This window comes from Leuciscus leuciscus (genome assembly GCF_965113295.1).
Source record: "Leuciscus leuciscus genome assembly, chromosome: 5".
NCBI classification, from domain to species: Eukaryota; Metazoa; Chordata; class Actinopteri; order Cypriniformes; family Leuciscidae; genus Leuciscus; species Leuciscus leuciscus.
The window spans coordinates 28,720,522-28,737,765 of record NC_138729.1 but is presented as its reverse complement, the minus strand read 5'-3'; the positions used below and the strand labels follow the sequence as shown (position 1 = coordinate 28,737,765).

General features: G+C 37.3%; 1 protein-coding gene and 3 long non-coding RNA genes across 11 annotated transcripts in view; 1 reads left to right on the top strand and 3 right to left on the bottom strand.

The window, feature by feature from the left end:
* The window catches only part of lrch2 (leucine-rich repeats and calponin homology (CH) domain containing 2), a 103,576-nt gene that overhangs the window by 83,950 nt on the left and 2,382 nt on the right, over positions 1-17,244 (bottom strand). The gene's annotated exons all lie outside the window — the stretch shown is intronic.
* LOC309498455 lies at positions 5,146-9,693 on the top strand. Its single transcript, XR_014205949.1, has 2 exons — positions 5,146-5,954; positions 7,282-9,693. It is a non-coding gene; the product is annotated as an uncharacterized lncRNA (long non-coding RNA).
* Positions 7,622-15,079, bottom strand: LOC309498453. Its single transcript, XR_014205947.1, has 2 exons — positions 9,784-15,079; positions 7,622-8,719 (listed from the first exon to the last, which is right to left on the bottom strand). It is a non-coding gene; the product is annotated as an uncharacterized lncRNA (long non-coding RNA).
* Positions 15,776-16,969, bottom strand: LOC309498457. Its single transcript, XR_014205952.1, has 2 exons — positions 16,454-16,969; positions 15,776-16,381 (listed from the first exon to the last, which is right to left on the bottom strand). It is a non-coding gene; the product is annotated as an uncharacterized lncRNA (long non-coding RNA).

Here is a 17,244-nt window from a genome sequence, read left to right as displayed (position 1 = left end):
TTTTTTCTCTCTGTATCATAGTTTAATTATGGTCTAGTTCAAAATGTGGACTGTCGGCATATCTTTTGCACTTTGGCAAAAAAAAAGTTAAGTAGCCAGACTTCCTCCAGTTAGTGTGAGCGTATTACACAGCTTGTTTAAATTGGCTGGAAAATTATTTGGAAAATAAAATTGTTGGAAAATAGCTATATTTTATGTGTTTGGTTCGTGTACGATAATTTTTCTCAAAAAACGATAATTTTGAGGTTTTGGTACGATACTTCGACATTTCTAATCTGGCAACACTGGCCGGTTAGCTGTAACCACACCTGCACCACCCTGCAAGCCTTTAATCATTATATCATAATACACCTTTTACCAGTGACCTGACTGTTTTTGGAGGATTTTTCTAAATACTTTTTAGTGAAGGGATTTGGGCTTTTAAAAATGAAAAATAATTTTCAGTCACATTTGCAATAATGCAATATTTATAATATGACATAACGACTGGGAACAGAACTTCTAAACTTAAAACAGTCTTCAAAATATCTTCTATGTTCTGCTGAAGAAAGAAATTCATACAGTTTTGGAATGACATGAGGGGGAATAAAAAAATATATATATTTGGGTGAACTATCCCTTTAAAGGTGGGGTAAGCGATATTTGAAAAAACGCTGTTTGAAAGTTGGTCAGACCGACACAACAACAACCGTGTAGCCAATCAGCATTATGTATGATGGTGGAGAAGAGAGAACGAGCAAGAGGGAGATATGAAGAAAGACTGTAGAAAGAGAGATGGCTGAGAGACATTACAAAGTAGGACCCACGCTCATAAGAATATCACTGGGTTAGAAGGGTTGTGTGGTTGATGAAGGGTTATGGTCAGGAAAGAGCTTTAGGACCCACGTTATATTAGAAAAGCTTTCCAGTGCTGGAGAGAGCGGGAAGGCCTGAAAACAGACGCGGAGGTTGCTTTAAATCCACTCCATGCGTGAGTAACACTTGTTTTAAGTGTCACTGTTTATCTGGAGCTGATGTGCGGTTGGCAACTAACAACAAACTCTTGTTTCTATTTACTCTTGTGTATGCGTGTTCATTTTTTGTGCTTCCTTGTCGTTTGTTCATCATCTTCGCTTTTTTTTCCGTGAAGCATTATTTTGTTGCGCTTCTGCTACGATAAATAGAAATCTACTCTTGCATTGCGTGTGTAACGGAGGCCAGCTAGTGAGAGTTGCGCAGGCTGATGACTGCTAGAGAATGTGGTGTTTACTGTTTAGCGTCCTTGTACCGACTAATGAGGACATTTTACTGTCCCTCACTGGTTAAAAAGGCTTATAAATCGGCAAAACATGTTTTTTTTTGTGTGTTTTTTTAATCTAGTGTCCCACATGTTTACTGTGATGGGTAGGTTTAGAAGTAAGAGCAGGTTTAGGGCCATAGAAAATATCATTAACCTGATATAAAATCAGTGGAAGTCTATGTAATGTCCTCACTAGTGAAACGTGTGTGTGTGTGTGTGTGTGTGTGTGTGTGTGTGTGTGTGTGTGTGTGTGTGTGTGTGTGTGTGTGTGTGTGTGTGTGTGTGTGTGTGTGTGTGTGTGTGTGTGAGAGAGTGTGTGAATGACTGTGGATACTGGATGGAGAAAGGAGAAGTGAGCAAGGAAGCGATAGAGATATTGATGGGAATTCCTTGAGACAGCGACATTTCTAATATCAGCTCAGCATCTCCAGCAGTAGTTTTGTGTGTGTAAGTGTGCACGCACATCTTTTGGCACAAAACCAGTGAAAGAGAGCTCACTAAAGGGAAATTATCCTCATATTTTTTTTTTTTTGCTCCTCTGTGTGTATTTGCAACGAGATCCTGCTTTGATATCTATCAGCTATGATCATTTTATTTGTTATTTTTTCCCATTTCTCCTTTCTTTTTGTGATCTGTCTTTTTTACTCAAACAATACTTGGACTGAGGCACAGCTGTTCAGCAGAAGGTGCCAGACCCCCACCATACACACACACATAAATGAGAAATCAATGTGCTTTTAATGCATGGACTTAAGGCCAATGGAGATGATACGGGCTATCAGCAGGCTTCCTTAATGTCTTCATGAGAAGGATAGGGCTCACGTTTCTGACACACACACACACACACACACACACACACACACACACACACACACACACAGAGAGAGAGCCAACTCCGTGCCCCATGTGTTTCATGAATATGATAATGGGCTGCATCAGAATATTTTATCCGTCTTCTTTATATTTGCCCTCTTGGACAACAGATTCTCAACCCTGTCCACTGTAAACATAATAATGATAGATTGCATTTGATTGCTGCTGCAACCAATGAATTTCCTTTGTGGAAATTAACAAATTCTCATGGACAAAACCCAGAAATATGACATTTCATAGAGAATTCATAGAGATCTGTAGAAAAAGTACTTCAGTCAAAAACACTGCAAAAACCAACGGTTGAATGAAGGTTGGCAGACAGCATGTTTGAGCTTAAAAGGAATAGTTCACCCAAAATTTTTTATTCTGTCAGCAATTTCTTCCCCTCATGTTGTTACCATAAACCCATAAAACGTTCATTCAAGACAAATTAATATATTTTTCATATTTTCCCAGTCTAGGTAATCAACATTCTCAAGTTTGTGTGTGTGACATAAGAACAAACATCACTGGTCCTTGTGCATCAAGCTTCCGTTTAATGCGTACAATGTACAGGTGTGTGATGATTAATGTTTAGATAGCCTAAATTAAAATGTTTAAATAAAGCAATTGTGTTTCTTCAGAAGCCTTGAACTGCTCAATTGATATGGATTATTTTTTACCATATTTCATGAAGCTTGAAAATGTTGCTTACCTAAATTTTCAATAGGATGAACAAAAATGCTAAGATTAAGATTATAAAAAATATCTTAATTTGTGTTCTGAAGATAAATGACAGTCTTATGGGCTTAGAATGACATGAGGATGAGTAAATGACAGAATATCAATTTTTTGGGTAAACTATCCATTTAAAGCTGAAGTGAATTTCTGCATCACTCGCATCATCAAACAGAAATGCAAAAAACATCACTCTTTCTGAACATAATCAGACCAGACCGCCATAGACCCTAATGTTGCTGTGTAGGGCTCGTCAGCGCATACACACACAGAAATCATTCTCACACAGCCTTGCTTGAGCAACAGTCCCAGCACGTTTATAGTGAGGTGAGGTGTTCATTTTAATTGACCCACCCTCCTTCAATTACCATGGAAACCAGCAATAGATACTCACAGAGTGACAGGTTAATTAACAGGAGTGGAGAGGTTTGGTGGTTTGTTAACACATCCACACAACTTCAACACTATCCACATACCCACACTAACCTACGGCCAAATACACAATCACAGTGTGACAGTCAAGTCTTTTACATTGTTACAAGATTTCTATTACAAATAAATGCTGTTCTTTCGAACTTTCTATTAGACAAAGACTCCAGGAAAAATGCATCACGGTTTTCACGAAAATATTAAGCAGCACAACTGTTTTTTAACATTAATAATAATAACGTGGCGTAGGGGTGTGACGATAACCGCATCACCGCAATATCGCGTTAATGAGATGCCTACCGCGGTGTGAGGTCATCACCGCACCTTTTTTTTTTTTTTTTTTTGTTACAGGAGTGCATATGGTGTGTGATATGAACTATAAACACATTCATTTTTGCTTATAATTTACTGTATTCTGCGAGTCCCATGTTCAAGTGCTTCTGGAGAAAAAAAAAACGCTTCCTGCGTCCTGCGTGCAAGGGACAGTCTGTTAAACATATGGGGGATTTATTTTTTTGTGTGTTTCTGATTATTATTAATTAACTGCTAGGTTTCAGTACTTGTGATGTTTACAGATAATGTTCAATTAAATACAAACAAACACAGGCATAAAAGACAAGCATAACGTAAACAGTTGGAGTTAGATTTTAATTGCAAGTAGCGATCTCTCTCATGGCAATAACAGTTGACGGCGCTAGCCGAATGACATTATTCGAAAAATAGCCACGAATCTAGTGTCTAAGCCAAATACTGTGTCGCCTTTGAGGCAGGTGACAATTAAGGGGAATCCGGTGAATTTGGACAAGGCAATATGCCGTATTTGTCGCACAAAAGTATCCGTCTCGCGAGGAAATACCACTAACTTAAGACCACATCTTAGAAAAATGAACCATCCTGTGGCGTTTGCTGGACTTAAGTGCAGCACACCTACCTTAGGTCGGCGACACTGGCTGCGTGGCGTGTCCGTTTTTATTTCGGCTCCCATGTTAACAGGTTAGAGCTTGAACACTGCCTGCGTGAGACGCGCGTCTCAGTTGCGGCGCGTCTCAGTTGCGGCACGAGCCGCGCGGAAAAAAGCGTGCATGCTAGAAATAGAACCGACGCCTATTTTTCACGCAAGCGTGTTGGAAGCGTTTCCTGGCAAAATAGAATAGGAAAAAAAAATTTGTATGTCATTTTGACATGAATACATATTAATAAATTACATTTTGATGTTTGAAAGTTTAGGTTTTGACATAAATGCAGATATAAATGTAATTAAAAAAATACTATCGATTTTCAAATATTGCACCTGTCAATACAGAACGAAATATTCTGTAGCCTATTTTGCCATGAATACTGCCGACGCTGTCTTTACTGTTATATATTTATGTTTAAAATTAAGTATAGGCCTTCCACAACTCTCTCCCCATATGTCGAATATATCACCAACGAGGCTTATATGTCACCTAGCAGCAGCAGCGCTGTTTCTGGTGTGCAAAGACATAAAAAAGCCACGCAGCTGACAGGCAACAGAAACGCCACACTCACACCACGCAGCCAGTGTGTCGCCGGCCTTAATTAATAGTTAATTATTAATATTTACAATTTAATATAAATGTTAATTTGTTTATTTGTTAATAAAGAATACTGCTTTATGTTATTCATTTCCATTGTCATTTACAAGCTACATGCGTTCTTGATCGCGTCTGCAGTGTGTGACGCGGCCGCGGGTGATTTATTTTTTTATTTTTTTATTTTTTTGGGGGTGGGTGGGTGGGTGGGGGGTCGGTTAACCGCCAAACCGCGAGATTTGTTGCTTCTTTACCGCGGTAAGAAAAAATCCCATACCGTCACAGCCCTAACGTGGCGTCCCAATTCGCCTACTTATACTATATGTATGCATGTAGCCTACTCTTTTTGTTAATAAAAAGTAGATACGTTTGAGCGCGTGAGAGAAGCTTTGGGGCATTACTACCACGTCAAAACATTGTGCTGTGTCGCATAGTCATTTGCATTCAGTCACCGCAAACTGGCCTGTCAATCTTCCAGTCACAGTAAACAACCTTATATAAACAGTCACGTTTTATTTGCAAATTTGCACTACTCAAGTAATAACTACAAGTTATATATTCACAATTAATAACAGGACATCTCTGTTTAACCCTCGATGGCATGTGCATTCACCATGTTTCTAGTTCTCCGAAGCAAGGAGGAGTGTGCACAGACACACATTTCGGAAATAGTAAACCATCCCTGGACGTGGCATACTCTATACTTCGGGACACATTTATTCTAATTTCACATACTATTTAGAATGGAAACTTCCTATGCACATTGGGACACAGGGTAAGAAATGTCTTTTGAGCACCAAATGATTTTTGAAGGACAATGTGACACTGAACTGAAGATGGAGTAATTTGAATATATGTTAAAATATATTCAAATAGAAAACGGTTTAAATTTTAACATTTTAAATTGTAATAACATTTCACAATATTACTGTTTAACTTCATTTGGATCAAATAAATGCAACTTTGGTAAGGAAAGGAGAGCTCTTTTAAAAACATTTTAAAAATCTTACAGACTTCAAATTATTGAGTAGCAAATCTGTTAATAGCAGGCTTCACACTATTATGCGCAATATGCGGATAATCACAATATGGCCAAATACCAGGTAGGGGTGGGCGATATGGCAAAAATATCATATCACGATTTTTTTCAGGAAAATCACGATTCACGATCGTTGATAAACGACGATTACTATTTTGTGACTGACTGAGCATTACAGCCAAACTAATGTCCATATTTTAAAAACAAAGCCTTGGGTAACAAAATAAAAAAATAAAAAAATGGCAGACAGGGGCGAAGATAAAAATATTTGTCATTATTTTCTTTGTTATTAAATATTAAGATCAAAGATACACATTACACATGCACAACTTAATATACAAATTAAATAAACAGTGCTTTATGTTTTCAGCTACAGTAGGTGTATTTAACAGTAGCATTGAAGAAAGTAATTAAATGAACATATATGAAAATAAAACAAAACAGACTTCACTGTATAAATTATACATTGATACTTATTAAAGCTACTATTAAAGTTATCAGTCAATAGCAGTGAGTGATTTTCTCTTTGCATTTTGTTGTTTTATTAACATTAAAGGAATAGTTCTCCTGTCATAATTTACTCTCTCAAGTTGTTTTAAACTCGAATAAGTTTCTTTCTTCTGTTGAAAATAAAAGTTATTTGGAAGAATGTGGGTAACCAAACAGTTGATATACCCCAGTGACAACCATAGTATATTTTTCTCCTATATGGTACTAAGTCAATGGGGACCAGCTACTGTTTGGATAGCCACATTCTTCAAAATATTAATATTAGAAAATATTAGAAGGAAATTAATACAGGTTTGGAACAACATTAGAGTGCGTAAATGATGAGATAATTTATATTTTTGGGTGAACTATCCCTTTAAGGACAAGCGGCAGCGTGTATACTATTGCTACTGTCTCTTTAAGAGTTGCGCGCGACGTTACACGCATTTGACAAGCAGATTTACTCAATTTTCTCAAGTTTGCTTTCACTTTAGACATAACCGACTTTGTTTATGTAAACCTTGTGTGTATTTAACAGTATAAGCACAATAAGACTCGAAAGATAACTTAGACCAGTATCCAGGCGCTGGTAGACAGGCTTTTAGTGCATGTGAGCTTCACATGTAGGCGCTGAGAAACGCACACGTTAGAACAGCGCTTAAGCACGCGAATTAAATGTTTAACCGACAAGGCATTAAAGCACATACAAATTATGAACTTTTGTGAACTGCAGTGTCCCGTTCCGCTGCGTTAACATTTTATGTGAATATACGTTGCGTTGTTCAGTATGTTGGGACAGAGGCGCCAGAACAGATAATGCACGATTCTACGATATTTCTTCAAAAGCAGATCGTGGAGACATTTTAATCGTCCACGATCAAAAATCGTCATATCGCACACAGGCTTGAATTTCTATGTTAGTCCTGGCTGGTTAATGGTTTTCTGCTCGTCTATCTAGTGAATCAACTAGATCAATGCAAAGCTGGTGATGCTAGACATTCAGCACAGCTAGTTGACCAAAGAGAACTTGCTAGTAAGTCTAGTGGGGATACAAGCATATTTATATCCCATACTAAGGACAAGCATCCAAAGCACTGCATATACTGGTGACCAGCAGCGCTGTTTTTCAGCATTCAGTACTGACAAAGTACGAGATTAAGAAAGAGACTGCAGTAAAAGAGGGTATACAACAGATATTCTCTTGTTCTCTGCATGTATTCATCTCATTTTCTTTTTGTGGACTTGGACAGAATAAATGTTATATAATAGTCAATCTATCCAATTATGTTCAAACTGAGGACAGTGTGTTCAATCTGACAGAGTGTTTAAGAGAAAGAGAGTGAAAACAGTCTGAATGAAGGGAGTCAAATGAAAAAGCACCTCACTGTATAATGTTTCACTCTTTACAAGGGACTTTACAGAGGAACATGTCATATGATGCATTTCCCCTTAAACATACAGTACAACTTTGTTATTTGTCAGTACATCCAGTCATTTCACATCCAACCTTTCTGTTAACTTAAAATTCACCACTAGTTACTCATCATTTAGTATATTCTGTCTTATCAATAGAAAAAGAGGGGTATTTGGAGATGCTTGTATTTACCATTTTGTTGTTTCTTGTCATCAAGCAACATTGGCTCTCTCTCAGGTTAAAAATGACTGTCTGGACCTGATTGTCACTGTGGATTTGTGATGCAATCTCAGACAGCAGGGAAAAACTATGTTAATGCAAATAATACATGTAAAATAAGCATATAAGCATTGCTATGATAACAAAATAAATAGGCCTCTAGAGTCTAGACTTTAAAAAGGGAAAAGAACAGGCTTTCCTATAACCTCAGATATTGGTGTCCTATCAAACACTACTGTAATTTGGTTCCAATTCATCCGTTATGGATGGAGCAAGATTTGTTTTACAAACTTTAATGTTACTTCCGTCATTGACGTTAGTGCTGCTCGGCTAAACGTATGCGCTGTTATTGACACAGTGAATGATACAGTTACCACATGTGCTCCGCAATAATTTAGAAATATACTCATCACTTGTTAATGCTGATAGAGGCATCTCATAATGTACGATCACTGAGAAATGTCCTGCTTAAGTCGTCCTTGTGATGGAGGTTTGGGTTAAATAACTATTATTTCTTCCCATGTTTCTTTATTGGACTCGCGCTCTAATTGATAATCGACACCATACTGTCCTTACAGTGTGTACAATCGCTAAGGATTTACAAAGACTCCGGAGCTGAAATTCAGTGATGGTAATGGGCATTTAGTTTGTGACACACGCTGTATACAACTGTAATGACTACTAGTTGACATGCAGATGCAAAGTTACTTAGGCCATCCTTAAAAATATTCTTGTTTGCCGTAACCCGACCGACCCTGTCAATTTAGTACCGACCCAATTATTAAATTTTTTTTCCCTTTTAGTCCGACCGACTTGCCGGTTGTAAACTTGCGTTAAGACCGACCGATTTTTTTTTAACTCTTAAAACAACTAATACAAATGCAATAAAATAATATTAGTTATTAAGTATTGTGAATATAAATTGCCTAGACCTACATACAAACATAAGCTACGTTCTTTCTTTTAAATAAAAACCCGTGGCGCGTCATCTATGATTATGTTTACACCATTGGTTAACGCATCACACTACAGCCTGCAAGCTAAGTTCGCTTCGTTTCATTCACTGTCAATGGTTCGCGCTTGGTAATGATGGCTGCGGCTTTACTCTAAAGATTATTTCATTTTTATATGTTGTTGAATATGGTTTATTAAAAAATAAACATGCGAGAGCGTGTTATAGGCTATATGTCATGTTTTAGTCAGATATGACGACGCTACTGCAACACACTCGCCGCAGATGAGAAGCTGCATCAACGTGCAAACTATCGCAAATCAAAGTGAAAGTAAGTCGCAGACGCTTAACACAATCATCTTCATTAAATGTAAAGAAACGAAATGATCTTACCAGGGCTATTTCCGCTTTCTCTTATTGCGGGCTTTGATTCAGAAATTTTAGCTAATGATCAATAAAATAATGTATCTCGTTGCTTTCGGTGACGTGCACTCCATTAAATCTGCATATAGCGGGAATTGATGATCGGATTTATATCAGCAAAAAAAACCCCCACACATTTATGTAACCAGGTGTAAATGGAATCGTTTTGATAAATCAGATTGGAATCCGATCTGAGAAAACGCATGAAGTGGCCTGGTGTAAAAAGCCCCTAGACATAGGTGAAAAATGTATCCCGACCCGACCCCCCAAAAAAAAAAAAAAAAAAAACTTTTTTATATTATTTTTTTTATATATAAAAAAATATAGACCTACCTACCGTCCCTTTTTTTCTTTTTTTTTGCTGTTACTGCAAACCAAAATATTTTTAAGGATGGCCTTATAGTATAGACTAAAGTGGACTTTAAATATACAGCTCATAAACACTATATCCAAGGCAGCGGGTGATGTGTATCAGAACAACATGAAACTAACTCAAGTGAGGAAATTGGATCGCTTGTACAAACAGCGCAGTCAACATGCGGTGTATCTACAATGCTTGCAACAGTAATGACAAAAATGTCAGCACAACGCCAGGAGACATTTTTATACAACGACTGAAAGTAGGTGTCAGTGTGGAAAAAAACTGGGAAATTTTTCATTTGCTGAATATTATGACATCTCACTGAGATGATAAACTTACAAGGAGCGTGTCAGCGTGAAATATATAAGCAACATTTTATGTATGTGTGCATATGTATTTGCTTAAAACTGCTGACTCCTTTACTCATTCACTACATAATGAATGTCACACAGAAAAAGGAAAGAGAGTTATCCAAACACAGCTGCAGTTTGTTTGAAGCTATAAATGTCCTGAAAGACGAAAACTGGATGAAATCCGATCTGAAACATATTTCAATCCAAAATAAAGATTTCACAGCACAACAGCACATATGGATGTGGTTTGGATCACGTTAGTAAAATCAAATTTATGTCGTTGTATAGTTTTTTTGCTTATCAGAAAGAAAAGAAATACCTGACAGATTTAACATAAACAGTAAACAGACAAATCTGATTATCATTTTAAAAAAGCCAAGGCCTAGAGCTCAGAATGAGTGTTTAATAAAGCTACAGTATCAGAGACCTGAGAACTACCTTCAGAAAGTGAGAAGAGCTGACTCATATGTCATCAGTTTCACTTCATTTTAAACCCTGAATTAGCCTAATTTTGTTTAAGATGCATTTCTCAATGTCGACTGCACTGAGTGCATTCATCCCTCTTGACTGATCTATCTGTTAGTTTATTAACTTTTCAATGCATACTCCCTAAAAATATTTTTTCTTAGTGCTGAAAAGCTTCACCACACTGTGATGTGCTGACCGAACTACAAAGACCATGATACTGAGCACAAGGGTTTGAAGTTGACACCTTACAGATGGGACCAGCATGTCAGATCATGTGTAATTACCTCAGTCTCTGGAGAGTGGTGTGTGTGTGTGTGTGTGTGTGTGTGTGTGTGTGTGTGTGTGTGTGTGTGTGTGTGTGTGTGTGTGTGTGTGTGTGTGTGTGTGTGTGTGTGTGTGTGTGTGTGTGTGTGTGTGTGTGCGCGCGCTCATCTGTGAAGGGCAGAGAGGTCTCCTGCCTACTGTCACAAGATCCCAAGACCACAGTGTACATCACAGGAGGACATGCAAGGAAACTCAAGCAACACCAGCAAAATGAAGTTACGTAGTTCATCTTAAAATCTAATAACGCTGAATAGCAGAGCTCAGTGAAATAGACTGACGGTACTGTCACTTGCCTCATGCATTTTTATGACTTGATACAACCTTTGAACATTGTTTTTGGTAATTCCACTGATTTAAATGTCACCAAGTTGACATTCTCTTCCTCTAGCTGAGTATTGGGTAACATAACAAAAACACTTTGAAAAAGCTTACAGTAAAGGTGGGTTTATGCATTAATAGCTGCATCATTTCAGGCTACTATTCAAAAGAAGAAGAAAAAAATGTGGAAACAAATCTGTAATTCTAAGGTGTGTATTGGTAGCCTACTAATGTGCTTTCTGTTGTCTGTGCCCATCTCGTCTTCTTTTTTAATTCACCTGGTTTTGTATAGTTAATCATTATGTGTTAGGCTATTTGTGATATGCAATAAAATAAAATCACGAAAAAGTATAAACAAATAGTTACATTTTAATTTTAAACAAATTATAAAAATGAATAGCAATTAATACAACAATATTATAAAGACTAATTTAAAATAACACTTTATGTCATGCAGTCTGGTCAGAAAAAAAGTGATGGAAGGGCAAGTGAGTAACCTAGGCCAACAGAAGAAAAAAAAATTAATTTGAGGGCTATTAATGTGTACTCTGAAGGGGATAGGCAGGGCTCAACAATACATAGTAAAATCTATACGGGGTAAGATAGGCAAAAGATACTGTAAATAAATCAAGATGCGTCATGCATGGCATTACATTTTCCTCCAAAACATATGCAATGAATTTCTTTGAACCCAAGACAATTCCACAACAAGAGTCATTCATTCATTCAGACACAATCTATTTAAAAAGTGTGAATTTAGTTCCTGGAAACACCTTTTGCCTGTCTTGCCTCAAAATAAATAAATCCAAGTCACATTGACCTCTGTTTGCAAAACAAAAACCTAGTGTTATGGACACAATCTCAGTTCTCAAGATATTCGCTGAGCAATTCAACTTCATGAGTCATTGTGATATCAAACCAGTTTGTGCCTGACCAGTCAAGAGATCGGTCCTTGAAACTAAAACATTATTTTAGTTCTTTGATTTCAATAGCTACTGATCTACTGAGAACTATAGCATGCTTAGAGGAAGAAGGACTACAGACTCAGATTACCCTAAAGAGAGAGACACTAAAAGAGACATTCAACACTCTGCCACAGCTACAAACAGCCTTGGGACTTCCTGTTACTTTGTGTGCAAATATGGGCCCTTTTCACACAATTTATGACATTTTCTGACTTTTTAACAGGATAAATATGGCACATTAGTTAACACCAGGCATTTCATGACATTTTATTGATATTTTTCAAAAACTTTAAATCATGGAAAATTAATAACTGCAACTTTTAATGTTTATAAAATGTGACATTACAGACTGAAACAACATGGTTTAGTATTGTGGACAACAATTAACTGCATTGCATAAAGTATTCATTCAACTATACAGCCTCAACATACAGTTTAAATACTGCTGATTCTGGAATCCACTGCTGCTTCAATGTATCTAATGAGTGATTATAATCAAGGTATTAATAAATATTTTTCCTTCTAAATATCACATGAGTGAATGACTTCTCTAGGCTTATGAGATTTTACTTTGTTATAGAAGTTACCAGTGTGATTAATGAAATTCAGTGAGTGACAGCAAATCTGACTTCTGTAGATACTTCTCAATATTTGCTCTTTTTGGAAAGTCAGGGAAATGTGATTTTCTTTTCTTTTCTTTAGCTGTTGTTGGAGCAAAAGTGAACACCCAAGATGAAATCATTTACATCTCGTACTCAAGTTGTTCCAAAACTGTATGACCTTCCTCTATGAACCATAAAAAATGATTTTTTTTGGGCAATGGTAACCAAATATGTTCTTCAAAATATCTTATTTTGTGTTCCACATTAGAAATAAATGCATACTGGTTTGGAAAGACATGTGGATGAGTAAATTATAAAAGAACTTTCATTTTTGGACTATGCCTTTAAGGCACTTTAAACCTAAAATCATTGGGCTGAGCAGCAGAATTTTCAGATATAAATTCCAGTACAGCCCTTCAGATTTTGACAAGCACACATGTGGGAACCCATATAAATGAACTTATGTTTTGTCAAATCTAAATAAGTAAGAACTGTTAAAAGCGGTTACGACTAGCATAAGCATACATCTGCATCAGCTTTGGATCCAAAAAGCAACACTACATGTGCACAACGAACAGGCACATACATAATTCATATATGCATGACCACAAACTGCCTTAATTTAAGTCATTTCCATGAAAGGCAACTTTGCACATGAATATTCTATAGTGCATACTACAGCAAGATAAAAGTCGGATGATAAGAGAAAAAAAGAAAAACAATATTTATTAACAGTCAGCATTTTATTTTTCTTCATCTTCCATTATCATTAATGAATGGCACTTGTACTTTACTTCAACATGAAGATAATGCATATGAAAAAAAAAAAAAAACGTTTATTGGCCATTCTCTGACAAACACCTTGATTAGCCAAAAGTAGAGAAAAATCTGAGCTTTTCTTTTTTTTAAATAAACCCAACCATCTCACATCAAGCCAGTCTTTGTCACATAAAGATTCTCGTTCAGTTGCTCAGATATGGCAGACTCACGAGTATGTGTACGTACATGAACTTTAAACACACTTCTTCAGCTACTATTTCAAATCTCACCACTGCAATAAGGCTGGGGTTTTTTTTGTTGCCCACATGTGACTCAGATCTGTTTTTCTCATGACAGTGTGAACAGCAAAAATCACATGCAATCTGATCGTTTCAATTCCAATTTGTGCCACTTCCATAATGTGGTACTAATGGCGCGTTTCCACCGAGCGGTACAGTACGGTACGGTACGGGTCGGTACCCTTTTATTTGCGTTTCCACTGCCAAAAGTTGAGAATGGTACCAAAAAGCCGAACCGTACCGTACCACTTTTTGGGTACCCTTCCGTTGGGGTACCTAGCACAGTGGTACGGTACTAAAAGGTGGAGCTAGACTCACTGCAGGACGTTGATTGGTTGACAGAGAATCGTCACTTGCGCGTGCTACGAGGGGAATGACAACATAAGAAGCGCCATTTTTTAATATACAGTTTAATATAATACTACTGTTACTGTGTCACGAAATGTAATTTTAAGAGATTTTCAGGCGAGAATGTAGTTGTTTAAAGCTCAAATCTGTGGTTTATTTATAAAGATGATTTGTTTTTCCCCGGTTGTGAGATCCATGCGATCAGCGGGCGCTCGGCGCTCATGTTTGCCGGCTGGATGAGCCTTTCCTCGGCTAAGTTCTTCTGACGTTCGCCGATGACTCCGACGGTAGTGGTTAAACATGAGATATAATAATTCGTCTTGTGCAGACCTAACGGGCGATCTTTGGTCTCGTGAATATATAATTCGTTCCCTGTCAATCGTTTTGGCCGAGGGCTAAGTTTAGTTTCATATTATAGGCTATTTGTATTTAACTTTACTGTTGTAATGTTAGATTAGAGCGCAGCATTTGGACATTTGACTGAATTGTTTGCTTTATTTCTTATTGTATAGCTTCTTGTACCTTTTACTTAAACTTTTATATTGGCTATTATTGATAAAACTGAAATTTTACAAAAAGAAATATGGTTTCTTGTCATTTTCTTATTACAAGATTATCACTTATGTTTATTGCAACATTTGTACAAATGCTATATATTGCCTGTAATATGTGTAATTTTTTTTATTATTTAAACGAAAAGAGGTAACGTTAGGGTTGTGTTTTAAATTTCGTTTTGTTATAACGTTAAATAGAATAACGTATAACGTGCAGTGAATAATCAATATGCGTTGTGCATGAACCACATTTGTGTCCCTATAATGTTTAATTTATTTAAATGAAAACGAAAAGAGGCAGAGTAGTGTTTTATAACATATTTCGTTTTATTGTTGCTTAAAATGTACATGTACAAATGTACAGAGATAACCGGAATAGCAGATCGCTAGCTGAGTGACCTTTTAAGAACGCGCTGTACCATTTGCATGTAGGAGTCGCACATGGCAAGTACAAACTTTGCGTACTTAATATTGAGAAAAGCCTAATGTCGGCGCTTGTCTTCTTGTGACAAACATGTCGAGGAGCAAGAACAAGATCTGCTGTATATGTCATCCATTGTAGTTTACTATGTTCTTCTTCGCGCGAAAATGACGTCGATCGAAACACCACGCCCATCAAGTAAGGGTACTGTTGGCAGTGGAAACGCTAGCCAGATCATGGTTAACAGACCCGAACCGTACCGTACTGTACCGTACCGTACTGTACTGCTCAGTGGAAACGCGCCATAAATCCAATACAGGTCAGATATTTTGCAATGCGACCTCAGTCTGAACAGTAACGGAATTCATGCAAATTTTACGTCACTCTCTAGATCAACATTCGTCACACTCACAATTCTGCGCTCATGTGAGTCACTTCAAAGATTTTACATAGGCCTACCTGACGTTATCAAGACAGTTGCGAAAGGTAGTGGAAGGACAGTGATGTCTAAGAACTCACAAGTATTAGGCTACATTGACAGCTCTATATAAAAGCAAAACATGAGGGCTCCTATCATAAATGTTTAAAAACTCCACTCTTTTTTCGTATCCTCATCTTTGTTTTTTATGTTGCCTGCACATAAATTCGCTGGCTTTGGCGGCAGATCACACTATAAATAAACGCATAATCGCTTAAGTGTTCTTCGTGTTTACTTCCATATGACTGCGTGCACTAAGTGGTTTTAGTGGTTTTAAACAAAGCAATAAATGTTTTAGCTCCCCAACACTTGAGCGAGCTCTTAACGCATTATAGTCCTTCATGTCTTTTGCGATCTCAAAATTCTGGCCAGTTGATAATACCTAGAATATCAAAATCGACTGCTGGCGGTAGATCCTTTTCCTATTTAGCACTAAAACTCTGGAACAGTCTTCCTAGCATTGTCCGGGAAGCAGACACACTCTGTCAGTTTAAATCTAGACTAAAAACACATCTCTTTAACCTGGCATACACATAGTTATACATTCCTATTATTCAAATCAGTTAAATGATTGTTAGGCTGCATAAATTATGTCAGCCGGAACCGGGAACACTTCCTGTAACACCTGATGTAATCGTTACATCATAAGAAGTATGGCATCTACGCTAATGTTAGTCTTTCTGTTTATTCCGAGGTTTACTGTAATCAGCCGGATCCGGGCGGTATCCAGATCAGATTGAGGACCTGTACTAGACACGACCAAAACGCATGATGTAGTCAGCCGGATCCGGGCCGTATCTAGAACAGATGGAGGACCTGCGCCTAGACACGACCACAACGCATCACTGAAGTGTCAGCAGAGATTGTTTCAACTAGATTCTCCCCTGTGAAGGCCTCATCGACACGACAGCCATCGGTACTGATCCTCAACAAATCCGTCTCCATACCAGCGTGATGACTCCAACCTTCAACCAGTTGGAACTGGATAATATTCTGAATGTTCCAATCCAATCTGACTTGTGACCTATAATGCTGCCTGAATCATAATCATACACTGTTCGTTCATTGGTCAGAGGAGAACTGGCCCCCGACTGAGCCTGGGTTCTCCCAAGGTTTTTTTCTCCATTCTATCACCTGATGGAGTTTTGGTTCCTCGCCACTGTGCCCTTTTCCGCATTTGTCGCCATTGGCTTTTGACTTGCTTAGTTGGGGACATTTACTTTAATATTCAACAATATTATTGATCGGCCTGCATTGACACCATTATATGAGAACTGAACTGACGATGACATCACTGTTTTCTCCAGAGCGGCTAATATATATATATATATATATATATATATATATATATATATATATATATATATATATATATATATATTACTTTTATATATACTTTTTTTACAACAAAAATGAAATATCACTGAGCTTACTTAAGCTGGACTGTGACGCTGTTTTCTTCTGGAAACAAACTTTGTTGCATTATTTTCCTGTTATCTCTGTAAAGCTGCTTTGAAACAATCTGTATTGTAAAAAGCGCTATATAAATAAACGTGACTTGACTGCGTGCCGCGTTTTGATCAGAGCAATAAATCGGAATTGAGCAC